This window comes from Schistocerca nitens, chromosome 5 (assembly GCF_023898315.1).
Source record: "Schistocerca nitens isolate TAMUIC-IGC-003100 chromosome 5, iqSchNite1.1, whole genome shotgun sequence".
Classification (NCBI taxonomy): domain Eukaryota; kingdom Metazoa; phylum Arthropoda; class Insecta; order Orthoptera; family Acrididae; genus Schistocerca; species Schistocerca nitens.
The window spans coordinates 27,261,012-27,278,379 of record NC_064618.1 but is presented as its reverse complement, the minus strand read 5'-3'; the positions used below and the strand labels follow the sequence as shown (position 1 = coordinate 27,278,379).

Here is a 17,368-nt window from a genome sequence, read left to right as displayed (position 1 = left end):
TAATAATGTTTAATTTTCAAATTTTTTTCAGGTCTCCTTTAGTATTTCTTAGATTTGGGTCACACTTCTCTTCCTGATTTTATTTATAAATATCACATCCATATAGTTTGTTCATATAATTTTAGGTATAGCTTTTCAAATAAAGGTATGCAGTCTTGTAACAATATTTGAGAACGAAAGTTGCTACTCACCATATAGCAGAGATGCTGAGGCGCAGATAGGCACAACAAAAAGACTCTCACAATTAAAGCTTTTGGCCATTAAGGCCTTCATTAACAATAGACTCACTCTCTCTCTCTCTCTCTCTCTCTCTCTCTCTCTCTCTCACACACACACACACACACACACACACACACACACACACAATTCCAGTCTCAGGCACTCAGGCAATTGAAACCATTACATACCATCCTGGATTTTCCATTGTTTGGTACACAGTCTTGTCTCTTTTTAGCTATCACCATGGCTCAAATGATCTTTTTTTGCTCGAATGATCTTTTTTTGTAGTCTAAAGGCTTTGAGCAGATTATTTTTCTCATCCCCAGGAAATTATGCTACACTTAAACACTGAAACAAAATATGCGTAATATAGAGGTTTTTACAGCTAAATCAGTGATGCTACATAAGACATTCACTAGGTACACAAGAGTATTTGGTTGGCTCAGTATGTCATCCATGTGATAACTCCACAACATATTGTTGTGGATATGAAACTCCAGTACGGACTTCAGGTAGCGACATGTTGTGTATGTGGAAATTATTTTTACTTATATTAGAGTGAGTTTATGCTATATCATCACTGCTCGTACATTGCTGGTGTAGCATGGCAATGACAAAATGAGTCCACTGAATCCTAATCAATGTGTTTAACCTGCAGCATCACTGCCTACGATCCTTTCCGGTTGAGGATATCTACTTGCTCTGTGTTACAAGCAGTGATCATTACTGCCCATCCTGAAACTTGAACTCCTTGTTCATGGAGTTACTTAGGCAGCATCCATCCACATTTCCATCTGTACACTGTGAACCACTGTAAGAGGTACATACTGGTGGAGTGTGGGGCAGCTACCATCTGTCTCCGAGCATCTGCCAGTTCTGTGTTTTTCTGCGTCTCTGTGACATTCTCTTGCAGATTGGAAATAATTTCAAGAATGAGAACTATAAGTGGTGGTTTTAAACATACACTTATTTCAACAGTTTTTTTAAAGGAAAGGTATCTGGGCCAGAGTAATACAGATATTTCAACCACTTCGTACTGGATAATATTAGGTGCAGTAATTTTTGGAAATTAATTCATCTGTTTCATCTAATTTATATCTTTTATTTGGTAAAATATTATGGGGAAATCTTTAATGTGATGGATGTAGCACATGAAGTAGAGGTGGATAAAAACTGACAAAATATTGCCTCAGAGTGCACACTTCTACCAGTCATTATTTCATGGAAATTTCTTTGATAATATTAATACGCATAACATTTGTAGTTATCTAAAATAAAATGGAAAATTTATTGTGATATACACTGGTGTCCAAAATTAAAGCAACAAACGGAAATTTTGCAAGGTTACATTTATTTTGCCACAAAAAAGTATAAACAGGTGATAGTAAAGTAGAAACAATGTAAACAATGCAGATCAATGCAGAACATAAACAACTGCAAATGCATAGCAGTAGACAATTCATTTTTTTCCAACTCGTCAGATTTGCACACACATTCTGACAACTCAGTGCTCTGTTCTCATGTACTCAGTATGGTGTGTGACCACTTCTGGCAGCAATACAGGCCTGACAACAATTGGGGCTTACTGTAAACGGTGTCATCAGTCTCATGTTGAGGCAATAATGCCTGTTCTTCCTGCAGAGCTGCTCACAAGACTTGGAGAGTGGTTAGTGGATTCTGATGTGCATCCCAGACATGCTCTATGAGATGCAAGTTGAGAAAGTGAGTAGGCCATGCCATGTGTGCAATATCTTCCATTTCCAAGAAAACGTCAGCCACCCATGCTGTATGAGGTTGAGTATTATTGTCCATCAACATGAAGGCTGGGCCCATAGCACCTTGCAACAACCAAGCATGAGGTCCCAGGATCTCATCACTATACCTGACAGGAGTTAAACCTTGCCAATTCACCCATAAAATTTCATGAAGAGGTGTTCGATTGGTCAACATAATTCCTGCTCACACCATTAGGGATCCTCCTTGATATCAGTCTGTTCCCACAATGTTTGGGTCCTGAAATCATGTTCCACATTCACTCCAGATGCGAATCCACTGAGAATCACTCTCCAGACAAAATTGGTACTTATCTGTGATAAGAACATTGGCACACTGTTCGACCCTCCAGGTGGCACATTGACGGCTCTGCTGTAGACATTCCCTTCTGTGAAGATGTGGCAGAGGTATGCATACATCAGGTCTCCAACAATAAACACCACTCTGCTGAAACCTTCTGTACACTGTTTGCCTCGATACAACATGTCTAGTGGATGGTGCGAGGTCTGATGCCAGCTGCCATGCAGTAATGTCATGCCCTTACAGCCAAAAATGGACCTCTCTTTCTGATGTCACTGAGATTCGATGCTCTTATCTTTGGGATAAAGTTTTGGTGTCTGTAAATTGTCACCATGCCCGACAAACAACAGAACAATTCATATTAAACCATGGGAACACATCAGTTTGCAACTGTCCTGTTTCCATTCTTCCTACAGTCCTCCACTGCAGAGAGCCTAGTAGGCATCTTTTCTTTGCTATATTGCATCATCTGTGACTGTGTACACAGTGGCTGTGGATGTGGGACTAACAGGTAAATACTTTGCCATTTGATAGGTGTTGGCATGATTATCCGTTGACTGGAATGACATCTTCCATGCAGAACATAATTGTACAGATATCTGTTGACAGTTTGTATGATTATATCATGAATTAAACACAAAATGTGGAAATAGCTGCTTGTTGCTTTAATTTTGGATACCAGTTTATATAAATGTCTATAAAAAAAATGGCTCTGAGCACTATGGGACTTAACATCTATGGTCATCAGTCCCCTAGAACTTAGAACTACTTAAACCTAACTAACCTAAGGACATCACACAACACCCAGCCATCACGAGGCAGAGAAAATCCCTGACCCCGCTGGGAATCGAACCCGGGAACCCGGGCGTGGGAAGCGAGAACGCTACCGCACGACCACGAGATGCGGGCAAACGTCTATAAAAGTGCTCTGCATAATTCTTGAGCTATTATTAGAAACAACGAAAGTACCTGCAATGTGGAGATTCTGTATTTGAAGAGAGCACCTGTATTTCCTTTAGTTTTTCCTTACCTTGTGCAAATGAACCATGGTTTAGTGTCACGAAGCAATGAAGAAAACTATGTTTTTACTTGACAGCCCTACAGGTAACAGCAATGTGACCAGCCCTACAAGTAACAGCAATATGACTGGCTGCAGGGTAAATAGTCCCAAGTGAGTGACAGTGTACCAGTAGTGAGTTGCATTTTTCCAGTAGCGGGGCTGCAGCATCAGTGTACTGTTATGCTGGTTGCGAATTTCACAGTTCATTCTAAATTCATTCTTTTTATTGATAAATACTATTTGGTGTAATTATATTGACATGTGAACTCACATATTCCAATGACCCTAAAGAGCCACCTGCAAGATGTCTTTTTTCAACTTTACACTTTTTTGACACTGACAGAAAAGGAGTCGGTAAAAGTATGTTAGAAACCTCATATGCATGTCAACACAGTGGTGTATATTTGTAAGCATAAAACAGACAGACTTAGCTTTTTATATCTACATTTATTGTCCAGAGCCAGTTTACAGTGCATTTCAGAGCTTTTTGCACCAGAACTTGTGATTTTCTGTCTTATTCCATTCACAACTCTCAGTGACTGTCACTCTCTATGCACCACAGTGCAAGTCTTCAACTTTATTACCTTATTATCATTGTCCCTGTCCACGAAACAGGATGATGGCAGCAGAGGTCTTTCTGGATTTCCATACCATTATCCAGCGACAATATCCAGTCATCAGTGGAAAATCTGACACCTGCATCTAAATCCTGCAAACCACTGTCAAGTACATGACAGATGGTGCTTCTCATTGTACCAGTTTTAAAGCTTTTTTTTCCAATTGATGTCTAATTCCATTGGGAACTGTGAGCACCACAACTGCATTATTGTCAATATATTTTGGATAAATGGCAGTATCAGTCATAAATATTGAAATCCTTTATTTTACAGATTGATTTAGGTCACTGTGTGACCATCTTCAGTGCAAATTATTCAAACCTTGTAGGCCCATATCATAATAGCACAACATTCTTTATGTGGTGTAACATGCACTGTGATGGTTACATCCAACAGATATCTTCACTTTTCCCACATAAAACAATTTTTAAAGTTTACAGAAGAGTGTGTGTTGTAACCTTAGCAGTTGCCGATCCAACGTACAGTGAGCTTGTAGCTTAAACAGCCGACTCCTGTCACACAGTGACCGAAATCAATCTGTAAAATAAGAGATTTCAGTATTTACATCTGATGCTGCCATTTATCCAAAATATATTTTTTTCTGATTGCATTCATGTATGGAGTGTGGGAACAATTATGGCTAAAATGCTCCTGTGCACTCTGTACTTGGTCTAGTCTTCTGTTCATAATTGCTTTCAGGGAGATACATATGGGTTGTAGGATATTCCTTGTTTTGTCATTTCATGCTAGTTCTTCAGTCATTGTCAGTAGGATTTCTCAGGATTATTTGCATCAGCCTGTTCAGTTTTTCCAGAATCTTCGTGACAGACTTCCATAGTTCAAATACACCTCTCACCATTTGTGCTGCCCTTCTTTGTGTACATCTGATACCTTGTTAGTGCTATTCAGCATGGGTTCCACACACTTCAGCAATATTCTGAGAGGGGGTCATGTGAGTATGCAATCTCCTGTGTAGACTGATTGCATTTCCATAGTATTTGCCAAAGAAGCGATGTGTGCCACCTGCCTTATTTATGACTGGTCCTGTCTGATCATTCCATTTCATATCCCAACAAAGTGTTACACCCAGATATTTGTATGAGTTGGCTGATAGCAACTGTGACTTGTGAGTACTGTACTCGCAGGATACTGTGGTTTTTTTTCTTTTGTCAGGTACATAATTTTACATCTCTGAACATTTAAAACAAGTTGCCAATATCTGCACCACTTTGGAATTTTATCAGATTCTGACTGAATATTAGTGCAGCTTTTTTCAGACAGTGCTTTACTATAGATATATCCATCATCTGTGAAAAGTGTCAGATTACTATTAATATTCCCTGTAAGGTCATTACAACACAAATGCAAAGGTCGCAACACAGTTCCCTAGAGCACACCTGAATTTACTTCTCCAACACTCAGTGACTTTGCATTCAAAACAACATGTGGCATCATCTAGCAAGAAATCATCTAGATTGGACAGATAGTCGCATAATCTAAAAAAAAAAAAACCTTGTGTGCCTGTCCCACACAGTCAACTACCTGAGTGTCAGCCTCTGATGTGTAATGCATACATGGCCCAGTCAGGGCTACCCTACACTCCTGAAGTTTCTGGTTCAGTTCTTCCATTCGACTCTGCACAGGCAGCCAAGTTCTGTTTTGTGGAAAATGATAAGGATTATGAGATTTGGTGAAACTCCATGAGCAAGACTAGCCTTCTTAACCTTCTCTGTTGCTAGAATGATCTGAGTACAACCTGAAAGCCCAGATGGCAGACACCATTTGTTCCAGTGTGTGCCACAGTCTACATTTGGCTGCACCCTGTTACTTTACTGGCTGTCGGAAGAGCCTCATCAACATATAAATGAGGCCCACAGCCTTACACACTGAGTGCACCTGGTACTCAGTCCGATCCCACAATGCCATTTCTCTGAGATGTACCATTAGTTATCACACATTTGAACTGTCGAAAATTAATAGATTCTGATGACAGCATCTCAAACTTGTCGGTCAGGGGATGAGTGAAATACCTTGAGTCCTCCCTGGTCCCTGTCTCACCTACACAGAGAGCCTAGTCCACCACTCGCAGTCAAGTGGACAAATAGTGATTGAGGCTGTACTTCATGTAAAGGAGACAGCATCCATAGGAGAGAATAGTACTTGAGGTACCATTGCTGTTTGGGTATATGACTCTTAGTAGCCCTCCTCACACACCTATTTAAAGCAGCTTCCAGTCACTTGACAGTAGCTAGAGTAATTTCCAGCAGCTTACAAATGTTAACTAGCTCGATCCATGTCCAAGAACAGCATTGACAATGGGTGCATTGTGGCTGGTTCAATAATTTGCAAAATAGCAAACAAATAACTTTAAAGTATGTTTGTTCATAATCTTTCAATTTATGGGTCTGATATGCTACAACTATTACCAGTTGTCTCAAAGAACTGAAGCTATTAACAGGCAAAAAGGAATACCTATTATGACAATAGAAAATATGGAATAAAGTTTACATATTCCCTCAATCATTTTTGAGTTTTTGTTAACATAACATGTGGCCATGACCACTAACAAGCAGTCTGTCTGATGTGTGGGCACTGCTCATCTGTGGCCAAGAGACAGCTCAGCCCTGTCTCTCCTATATACCCCCATTACCACCTTAGCCAAGATCGCTATGAGCTGCAGCCGGGCCTCAGTGCCCGGAAATGGCAGCAGTGTATGTACAAATGTGTGTGTTTTTTTTTCCATGCCTGAGGAAGGACTTTGTCCAGTAACTTAGTCTACTTTAAATGTGCCTGTGTGGTACTCAACACCACCTCTATGTGCTGAGTAGCAATATGTCTTATTTCATTGTTGTTATTCCATGCTGGATTTTTCATTACTTAATGTGGTAGATTAATTATTTTGCATGTTCATACTGTTATTTGAAGAATAAAGAAAATTCGTTTGTGTGTTACACATATGACACTAATGATTTCTTTTTACTCTTTGAGAATGCATTTTTACCGTTTTGGAGAGATTTTCTGTGTTTCTTTCGTAATCTTGTTCTGACATGTTTTCCCTTTAGTGAAATTTAATATCATTTAGCTTTTCTAAACTGTAAGCCATGAACAGCTTCAATATCAATTTAATTTCTCCACAAGTAAATATTCTCAATGTGATACAGTTTATTAACTTCAGTCAAACAGTGATATATTTTACATTTAACAAATTAGAGCATCTGGTTTTGAGTACAGTGGGCAAAGAAGTGAAAAATTTCAATTTGACACTTTTTTGTTGTTATGATCCACCGAATCATCTCTGACTCCTTGTGAAATGATGAAACGTGTACCTGCATAATCTCCTGGATGTTGTTTTGGCTCTGAGTTCTTCCAGAACTTTCTTTAACTTCCTCTATCCACTTTCTCCTCAATTTCTCTCTTCATATTTGACTTTATATTCTTCCAAGAATTACAGTTTTTTCTACTGTGTTCTCTGTTCTGACAATATATCCAAAATATCTCAATTTCATCTGGAGTATTTTGACCCCCAAAGATAGTTTCAGTTTTATTTTTTTCAGGATTATTTTATTTGTACTTTATGGGGCCATGAAATCCTCTGGATTAAGAGGAGTGGTTTTGTTTTGATCCTCTTGTTTTAGTCTTGCTTACTCATGTCCATACAAGACTATGGGAAAGTTCAAAGTTCAGCCATTTTTGTTTTGGTCTGTACTGACAGTTCCCTCTCTTTATCAGCTTATTAATTGTAGTGGCTTTTCCAAATTGAGCCCATCTTTTTATTTCTTCAGTGCAGGACCTTCCTTTTTGTTACCAGAGATCCTAAAAATATATATTTATCGAGTTCCTCAATGATCCCAGAATGAGATTTTCACTCTGCAGTGGAGTGTGTGCTGATATGAAACTTCCTGGCAGATTAAAACTGTGTGCCCGACCGAGACTCGAACTCGGGACCAAAGGCAAAGGTCTCGAGTTCGAGTCTCGGTCGGGCACACAGTTTTAATCTGCCAGGAAGTTTCTTCCTCAATGATTTTTCTGTATATGACCAAATTAGTCTTCATTTCTGCTGGCAAAATTTTTCTTTTCTTTTAATTTGGAATTACTCCCAACTTTTTCATTTTCCCTTAATATTTTTTTCCAGCGTAATTTTAACGTCTTCTTCGATCTGGATGTCTTAAGTCGTTAATCAAATGTCCCCCAATTTTAATTCAAATTTCCATACATGTTAGCCCTTCAGTGACATTTAGTCTTTCTGTTATTTCATGTTGATATTGTATTTTAAGCAATGCAATGGATTCAGAGATCTGCATCACTGAACAGAGGCATTTTCTTGGGATTGCTGGTTGTTGTGTAAGGTGTGGCCACAGTCAGCCCACTGTATGTGGCTACAGCAGTGAAAGTACTACTATCAGAATGTTGCCTCACTCTCACACCTAACATGAAAGAAAAATAAAAAGACATTTATTAAGAATATTTTCCATGTAATATCACAACAAACAAATAAAATTATTTGAATACATATTAAACCACTTTAACATATATTATATCACTATCAAGACTTTTCACCTGTAATCGCTTAAGCAGGAAGTATAGCACCTTAGTTATTAGTTGGCAGTGTGGTAGAATCTCCTAAAGAAACAGAAATAAGCACACAATAAGTGTAACCAAATCTTAGGACTATGGGTAAACAGATACTAAATGAAACATATTTTGGTGGTGAAAGTGCAAACTCTGAATGAATACCATAACAGAATCTTATACAAATAGCTCTCACAAAATGCTTCTAGTCATATATATGAAGACTATCAGAGGTGTCAAAGTTAGTGTTCAGACACTCGTGAATCACACAGGAACCAAAATTAAGCATAACAAAGCAAAAGCAGAAATGGTGAATTCTGACTTTAAATGTTCATTCAGAAAGGAAGGTTCAGGAGTACTGCCCCAGTTACAATTCTTGCACCTCTGAAAAAGGATGAGGCCACAATCATAAGGTTTGAATTATCACCTCAAAAAATGAAGAAATAAGTACGTGCATCAAGTTAGGTAATTTATTTTGTTTGTTTGGAGGGCCATGTCTACAATCCCAGTAGAAACTGACTAGAGGAGTCAAAACAGCCCATTGATGCAATACAGTATTGTGTGGTTGTCTGTTTTCAGCATTGGATAGGGAATAGTGGTCTAACAGTCTATGCTGAGTTTATGGAAGTGTGCAGCAATAGTACAGCATCACATCATACAGTGATGGTGGCAGAGACACTTCCGGTGTGGTCAAACAATCTGAATGGTGAAGAAAAAGTGTAGGCCATCTGTCTGAGAAGAACTGGGCATCAAAAGAGGACTGAACACCCTAGTGTAGGGAAAACCAGCCTATCAGAATAAGGGCAATAGAGGAAAAAATGAAAATCACTCAAGGGCCAGTTTTCCACACTTTACATGACATTTTGAACATGATGAATGTTGCCACCCACTGGATTCCATGATTGCTCACACAAACCAGATGACTTGTTTTGCACCTAATCACCACGGATAGGTATTGTGTGTAATACTGTGAGAATCAGAGGAAAGAACAAAGAAAATGTTGGGAACATGCAGATTCACAACCGCCGAATAAGGTGAAGGTGCAGCTGCTGAGGGGTAAAGTGATGCTGAGGTGATACTTGAAACTTTATTACCACTGCTTGTAAATATTGGTGTCAGTGGCATTAAGAAACAGCATAATATGCAAAAATGGAATTAAACCCCAGGGCTCGATGGAATCCCTGTGACATTCTACACAGAATCTACAGCTGAGTTAGTCCATAATATGCTATAGGTCCCTCAAACAATTGTGCCCAGGTGCTGAAAGAAAGCATAGATCACAAGCATCTACAAGGAGGATAGAGGAAGTGATACAAAAAAATACTGTCCTACATCACTGATATCCATCTGTTACAGAATTTTACATGTTTTCAGACAAAAAAAAAATGAGGTATTTAGAACAGAATGCCAATTAGCATCAATTCCACAAACATTGTCTTGCAAAACAGCTTTTCCCATGTCATGTGCTGAAAGCCAAATGGTTGCAGTGTTTCTTGACACCTGAAAAGTTTTTGACTTTGTACCATGCCAACACAAACAGAAGTACAATCATATGAAGCATCAAATGAATTTTCTGATTGGATTGAGGGTATCATTGTAAGGAAGATGCAGCACATTATCTTGGATACAAAGTTATTGACAAAAGTAAAAGTAAACTGAGGCATGGCTCAGGAAAGTATGTTGAGGCACTTACTATTTGTATTGTATATTAATGATAGGGCAAACAATGGATATAGTAACCTCTCTCTCTTTCTGTGGTTTACACAGTTATCTATGCTGAAGTACCATCTGGAAAAAGCCACAAAAATTTCTAATCATACCTTGATGCACCTTCAAAGTAATCCAGAGATTTGCAACTTGCTTTAAATGTTGAGCAGTGTGAAACCATGCACTTCACAAAAAGTAAAAATGTGATTTTCCTTGGTGTAACAGTTTGTAGGGATGTGAGATGAAATGGTTGAATAGGCTTAATTGTATGTGAGACATGTAGCAGATTTCATTTCATTGGCCACATATTGGGAAAATACAGTCAGTCTACATAGGAGATTGCTTTCAAAACAATCCTGTGGTATTACTCAAGTATGTGGGACTGATACCAAATAGGAGTTGCAGGAGATGTTGACAGACACACACACACACAATATATATATATATATATATATATATATATATATATATATATATATATATATATAACAGAGGGAAACATTCCACGTGGAAAAAATATATCTAAAAAGAAAGATGATGAGACTTACCAAACAAAAGTGCTGGCAGGTCGATAGACACACAAACAAACAAAAATATACACACAAAATTCTAGCTTTCACAACCAACGGTTGCTTCGTCAGGAAAGAGGGAAGGAGAGGGAAAGATGAAAGGATGTGGGTTTTAAGGGAGAGGGTAAGCAGTCATTCCAATCCCGGGAGCGGAAAGACTTACCTTAGGGGGAAAAAAGGACAGGTATACACTCGCACACACACACATATCCATCCACACATACAGACACAAGCAGACATATTTAAATATGTCTGCTTGTGTCTGTATGTGTGGATGGATATGTGTGTGTGTGCGAGTGTATACCTGTCCTTTTTTCCCCCTAAGGTAAGTCTTTCCGCTCCCGGGATTGGAATGACTCCTTACCCTCTCCCTTAAAACCCACATCCTTTCATCTTTCCCTCTCCTTCCCTCTTTCCTGACGAAGCAACCGTTGGTTGCGAAAGCTAGAATTTTGTGTGTATATTTGTGTTTGTTTGTGTGTCTATCGACCTGCCAGCGCTTTTGTTTGGTAAGTCTCATCATCTTTCTTTTTATATATATATATATATATATATATATATATATATATATATATATATATATATATATATACCAAACAAAAGCGCTGGCAGGTCGATAGACACACAAACAAACACAAACATGCACACAAAATTCTAGCTTTCGCAACAAACGGTTGCTTCGTCAGGAAAGAGGGAAGGAGAGGGAAAGATGAAAGGAAGTGGGTTTTAAGGGAGAGGTAAGGAGTCATTCCAATCCCGGGAGCGGAAAGACTTACCTTAGGGGGAAAAAAGGACGGGTATACACTCGCACACACACACATATCCATCCGCATATACACAGACACAAGCAGACATTTGTAAAGGCAAAGAGTTTGGGCAGAGATGTCAGTCGAGGCGGAAGTACAGAGGCAAAGGTGATGTTGAAAGACAGGTGAGGTACGAGCGGCGGCAAATAAACATTGGAGATTAGCGGAGATTGAGGCCTGGCGGATAGCGAGAAGAGAGGATATGCTGAAGGGCAAGTTCCCACCTCCGGAGTTCTGACAGGTTGGTGTTAGTGGGAAGTATCCAGATAACCCGGACGGTGTAACACTGTGCCAAGATGTGCTGGCCGTGCACCAAGGCATGTTTAGCCACAGGGTGATCCTCATTACCAACAAACACTGTCTGCCTGTGTCCATTCATGCGAATGGACAGTTTGTTGCTGGTCATTCCCACATAGAAGGCTTCACAGTGTAGGCAGGTCAGTTGGTAAATCACGTGGGTGCTTTCACACGTGGCTCTGCCTTTGATCGTGTACACCTTCCGGGTTACAGGACTGGAGTAGGTGGTGGTGGGAGGGTGCATGGGACAGGTTTTACACCGGGGGCGGTTACAAGGGTAGGAGCCAGAGGGTAGGGAAGGTGGTTTGGGGATTTCATAGGGATGAACACCTCCATTATGACAGCTGCCACCCATTCCACATCAAACGGTCCCTTCCCTACAGCCTAGGTCTTCGTGGCAAACGAATCTGCTCCAGTCCGGAATCCTTGAACCATTACACCAACAACCCGAAAACAGCTTTCGCATCCCGTAACTACCCTCCCGACCTGGTACAGAAGCAAATAACCAGAGCCACTTCCTCATCTCCTCAAACCCGGAACCTTCCACAGAAGAACCCCAAAAGTGCCCCACTTGTGACAGGATACTTTCCGGGACTGGATCAGATTCTGAATGTGGCTCTCCAGCAGGGATACGACTTCCTCAAATCCTGCCCTGAAATGAGATCCATCCTTCATGAAATCCTCCCCACTCCACCTAGAGTGTCTTTCCGCCGTCCACCTAACCTTCGTAACCTCTTAGTTCATCCCTATGAAATCCCCAAACCACCTTCCCTACCCTCTGGCTCCTACCCTTGTAACCGCCCCCGGTGTAAAACCTGTCCCATGCACCCTCCCACCACCACCTACTCCAGTCCTGTAACCCGGAAGGTGTACACGATCAAAGGCAGAGCCACGTGTGAAAGCACCCACGTGATTTACCAACTGACCTGCCTACACTGTGAAGCCTTCTATGTGGGAATGACCAGCAACAAACTGTCCATTCGCATGAATGGACACAGGCAGACAGTGTTTGTTGGTAATGAGGATCACCCTGTGGCTAAACATGCCTTGGTGCACGGCCAGCACATCTTGGCACAGTGTTACACCGTCCGGGTTATCTGGATACTTCCCACTAACACCAACCTGTCAGAACTCCGGAGGTGGGAACTTGCCCTTCAGCATATCCTCTCTTCTCGCTATCCGCCAGGCCTCAATCTCCGCTAATCTCCAATTTTTATTTGCCGCCGCTCGTACCTCACCTGTCTTTCAACATCACCTTTGCCTCTGTACTTCCGCCTCGACTGACATCTCTGCCCAAACTCTTTGCCTTTACAAATGTCTGCTTGTGTCTGTGTATATGCGGATGGATATGTGTGTGTGTGCGAGTGTATACCCGTCCTTTTTTCCCCCTAAGGTAAGTCTTTCCGCTCCCGGGATTGGAATGACTCCTTACCTCTCCCTTAAAACCCACTTCCTTTCATCTTTCCCTCTCCTTCCCTCTTTCCTGACGAAGCAACCGTTTGTTGCGAAAGCTAGAATTTTGTGTGCATGTTTGTGTTTGTTTGTGTGTCTATCGACCTGCCAGCGCTTTTGTTTGGTAAGTCTCATAACTTTCTTCTTTTTAGATATATTCTTTTTAGATATATTTTTTCCACATGGAATGTTTCCCTCTGTTATATATATAGTAGAGGGAAACATTCCACGTAGGAAAAATATATCTAAAAACAAAGATGATGTGACTTACCAAATGAAAGTCCTGGCAGGTCGACAGACACACAAACATACACACAAAATTCAAGCTTTCGCAACAAACTGTTGCCTCATCAGGAAAGAGGGAAGGAGAGGGAAAGACGAAAGGATGTGGGTTTTAAGGGAGAGGGTAAGGAGTCATTCCAATCCCGGGAGCGGAAAGACTTACCTTAGGGGGAAAAAAGTACGGGTATACACTCGCACACACACACATATGCTTCTGATTAAGGTCTACAGCATAGATAACTGCACATGTAATGAGAGAAAATATGGAGAAAGGAGGAGTTGCCATATATGTCAAAAGTTATCATTGTGCAAAAAGTATAGAAACAAAAAAGTTTTGTGTAGAGAAACATATAGAAGCATGTGCCTGTGAGCTTAAATTAAATAAAGGCACATTTATAATTTAACTGTTTATAGGTCCCCATCAGGAAATTTTCATCTATTTCTGAAAAATTTGGACTCCTTGTTGTGCTATCTGTCAGACAGGGGGAAGCAAATTATTATTTGTGGGGACTCCAATGTAGATTCTCTGAAAGAGGGTAATAGGAAAAATGACCTTGAAGTATTACTCGGTTCTTTCAATTTGTCACCCGTTATTGATTTTCCTACTCGGGTGGTAAAGGATAGCAGCTCACTGATAGATAACTTCTTTATAGACCAAGATAAGTTGAGCCAGATAAATGCTCAGCCTGTTGAGAATGGTCTTTCTGATCATGGTGCACAGCTAGTTACAATATATGACATAGCTCCATTCAGCAATACTAAACAGTCCTCCAAAGTAGTACGTTCAGTCAACGATTTAACAATTGCAAATTTCAGGGAAAGCCTACAGCAGTTAGACTGGGATGAGGTGTACCGTGAACCTGATGCCAATTTAAAATATAATTTATTTCATGACATTTGTGTAAATGCATTTGAAAACTACTTCCCCAAGAAAATAGTAAAATATACTCGTAAGAAACCTTGTAACAAACCATGGCTTACTAAGGGTATAAAAATATCTTGTAACCGGAAAAGGGAAATGTATCTGACAGCAAGAAAGAGTAGTGACCCAGAAACTATCAAAAATTATAAAAACTACTGTGTTATATTAAGAAAAGTTATTAAAAAATCCAGGAGTATGTGTATCATGTCTGAAATCAGCAACTCTGATAACAAAATTAAAACAATTTGGAATATTATTAAAAGAGAAACAGGTCAACCAAGAGCAGAGGAAGACAGTATTACCATCAAATTGAATGAAAACTTAACGAACAAAAAGTCAGAAGTTGAAAATATTTTTAATAATCATTTTCTAAATGTTGTGGATATAGTAGGATCCAGGTGTTCATTAGAAGATGCTAGGCTGTTAATGGAAGAGGCCATACCTATGCAATTTGATACAATTGAAATCTCACCCACTTCTCCCTCTGAAATTAGGAAAATAATAAACTTGCTTAAAAGCAAAAACTCACATGGAATTGATGGCATTTCCAGCAAAATACTAAAAGCTTGTTCTCAACAGATAAGTAAGATTCTCAGCCACCTGTGTAATAGGTCTCTGGAACAGGGCATTTTCCCTGATAGACTGAAATATGCTATTGTTATAACTTTGCATAAAAAGGGGGATAGATCTGATGTCAACAATTACCGTCCAATCTCCCTTCTAACAGCTTTATCCAAAATTTTTGAGAAAGTAATGTATTCAAGAGTAGCTTCACATATCTGTAAAAATGAAGTACTAACAAAATGTCAGTTTGGTTTCCAGAAAGGTTTTTCAACAGAAAATGCCATATATGCTTTCACCAGTCAAATTTTGAATGATCTGAATAACCGAACACCACCCATTGGGATTTTTTGTGATCTCTCAAAGGCTTTTGATTGTGTAAATCATGAAATTCTGCTAGGCAAGCTCAAGTATTGTGGCATGAGTGGGACAGTGTACAAATGGTTTAATTCGTACCTAACTGGAAGAGTGCAGAAAGTAGAAATAAGTAGTTCTCGTAACATGCAAAGATCAGCACATTCCTCAAACTGGGGAACTATCAAGAATGGGGTTCCACAAGGGTCAGTCTTGGGTCCTTTGTTGTTCTTATTATATATTAATGACTTGCCATTCTATATTCATGAAGAGGCAAAGTTAGTTCTCTTTGCTGATGATACAAGTATAGTAATCACACCTGACAAACAAGAATTAACTGATGAAATTGTCAATACTGTCTTTCAGAAAATTACTAAGTGGTTCCTTGTAAATGGACTCTCACTGAATTTTGATAAGACACAGTACATACAGTTCCGTACAGTGAATGGTATGACGCCATTAATAAATATAGACCTTAATCAGAAGCATATAGCTAAGGTAGAATATTGCAAATTTTTAGGTGTGTCCATTGATGAGAGATTAAATTGGAAGAAACACATTGATGATCTGCTGAAACGTTTGAGTTCAGCTACTTATGCAATAAGGGTCATTGCAAATTTTGGTGATAAACATCTTAGTAAATTAGCTTACTATGCCTATTTTCACTCATTGCTTTGATATGGCATCATATTTTGGGGTAATTCATTACTGAGGAATAAAGTATTTATTGCACAAAAGCGTGTAATCAGAATAATAGCTGGAGTCCACCCAAGATCATCCTGCAGACATTTATTTAAGGATCTAGGGATATTCACAGTAGCTTCTCAGTATATATACTCTCTTATGAAATTTGTTATTAACAACCAAACCCAATTCAAAAGTAATAGCAGTGTGCATAACTACAATACTAGGAGAAAGGATGATCTTCACTATTCAAGATTAAATCTAACTTTGGCACAGAAAGGGGTGAATTATACTGGCACTAAAGTCTTTGGTCACTTACCAAATAGTATCAAAAGTCTGACAGATAACCAACAAGTATTTAATAAGAAATTAAAAGAATTTCTGAATGACAACTGCTTCTACTCCATAGAGGAATTTTTAGATATAAATTAAGAAAAAAAAAAACAAAAAAATATTTTTAAAAAAATTAAAAAAAAATAAAAATAAAAAAATAAAGAAAAACAAAAAAACACAATAAAATAAAGTTGTTATATTAACTTAAGTATGTTGTTAAATTAACCTAATTATGTCATGTATTGGAAAATTCGACTCGTTCCACATCATTACGAAATATCGTATTCATGATCCATGGAACTAGTATTAATCTAATCTAATCTAATCTAATCTAATCTAATCTGTAGTATTTAAAGAAATATGAATGTTTTAGTTGGACCACTTGTTTCGCTTTGTGGTAGATGGCGCTGTAATAGTCACAAACGTATAAGTACACGGTATCACGTAACATTCCGCCAGTGCGGATGGTATTTGCTTCATGATACATTACCCATGTTAGAATGAACCACTTACCAATTGTGGAAAAGGTTGATATCATTTTGATGTATAGCTATTGCGATCAAAATGCCCAACGGACGTGTGCTGTGTATGCTGCTCAGTATCTTGGACGACATCATCCAGGTGTCTGGACCGTTTGCCAGATAGTTATGTTATTTAAGGAAACAGGAAGTGTTCAGCCATATGTGAAACATCAATCACGACGTGCAACAAATGATGATGCCCAAGTAGGTGTTTTAGCTGCTGTCGCGGCTAATCTGCACATCAGTAGCAGGCAAATTGCGCGAAAATCGGGAATCACAAAAACATCGGTGTTGAGAATGCTACATCTGCTACATCAACATTGATTGCACCGATACCATATT

General features: G+C 39.2%; 1 protein-coding gene across 1 annotated transcript in view; it reads left to right on the top strand.

The window, feature by feature from the left end:
- Positions 1-17,368, top strand: part of LOC126259534 (radial spoke head protein 4 homolog A) — a 241,921-nt gene that overhangs the window by 170,815 nt on the left and 53,738 nt on the right. The gene's annotated exons all lie outside the window — the stretch shown is intronic.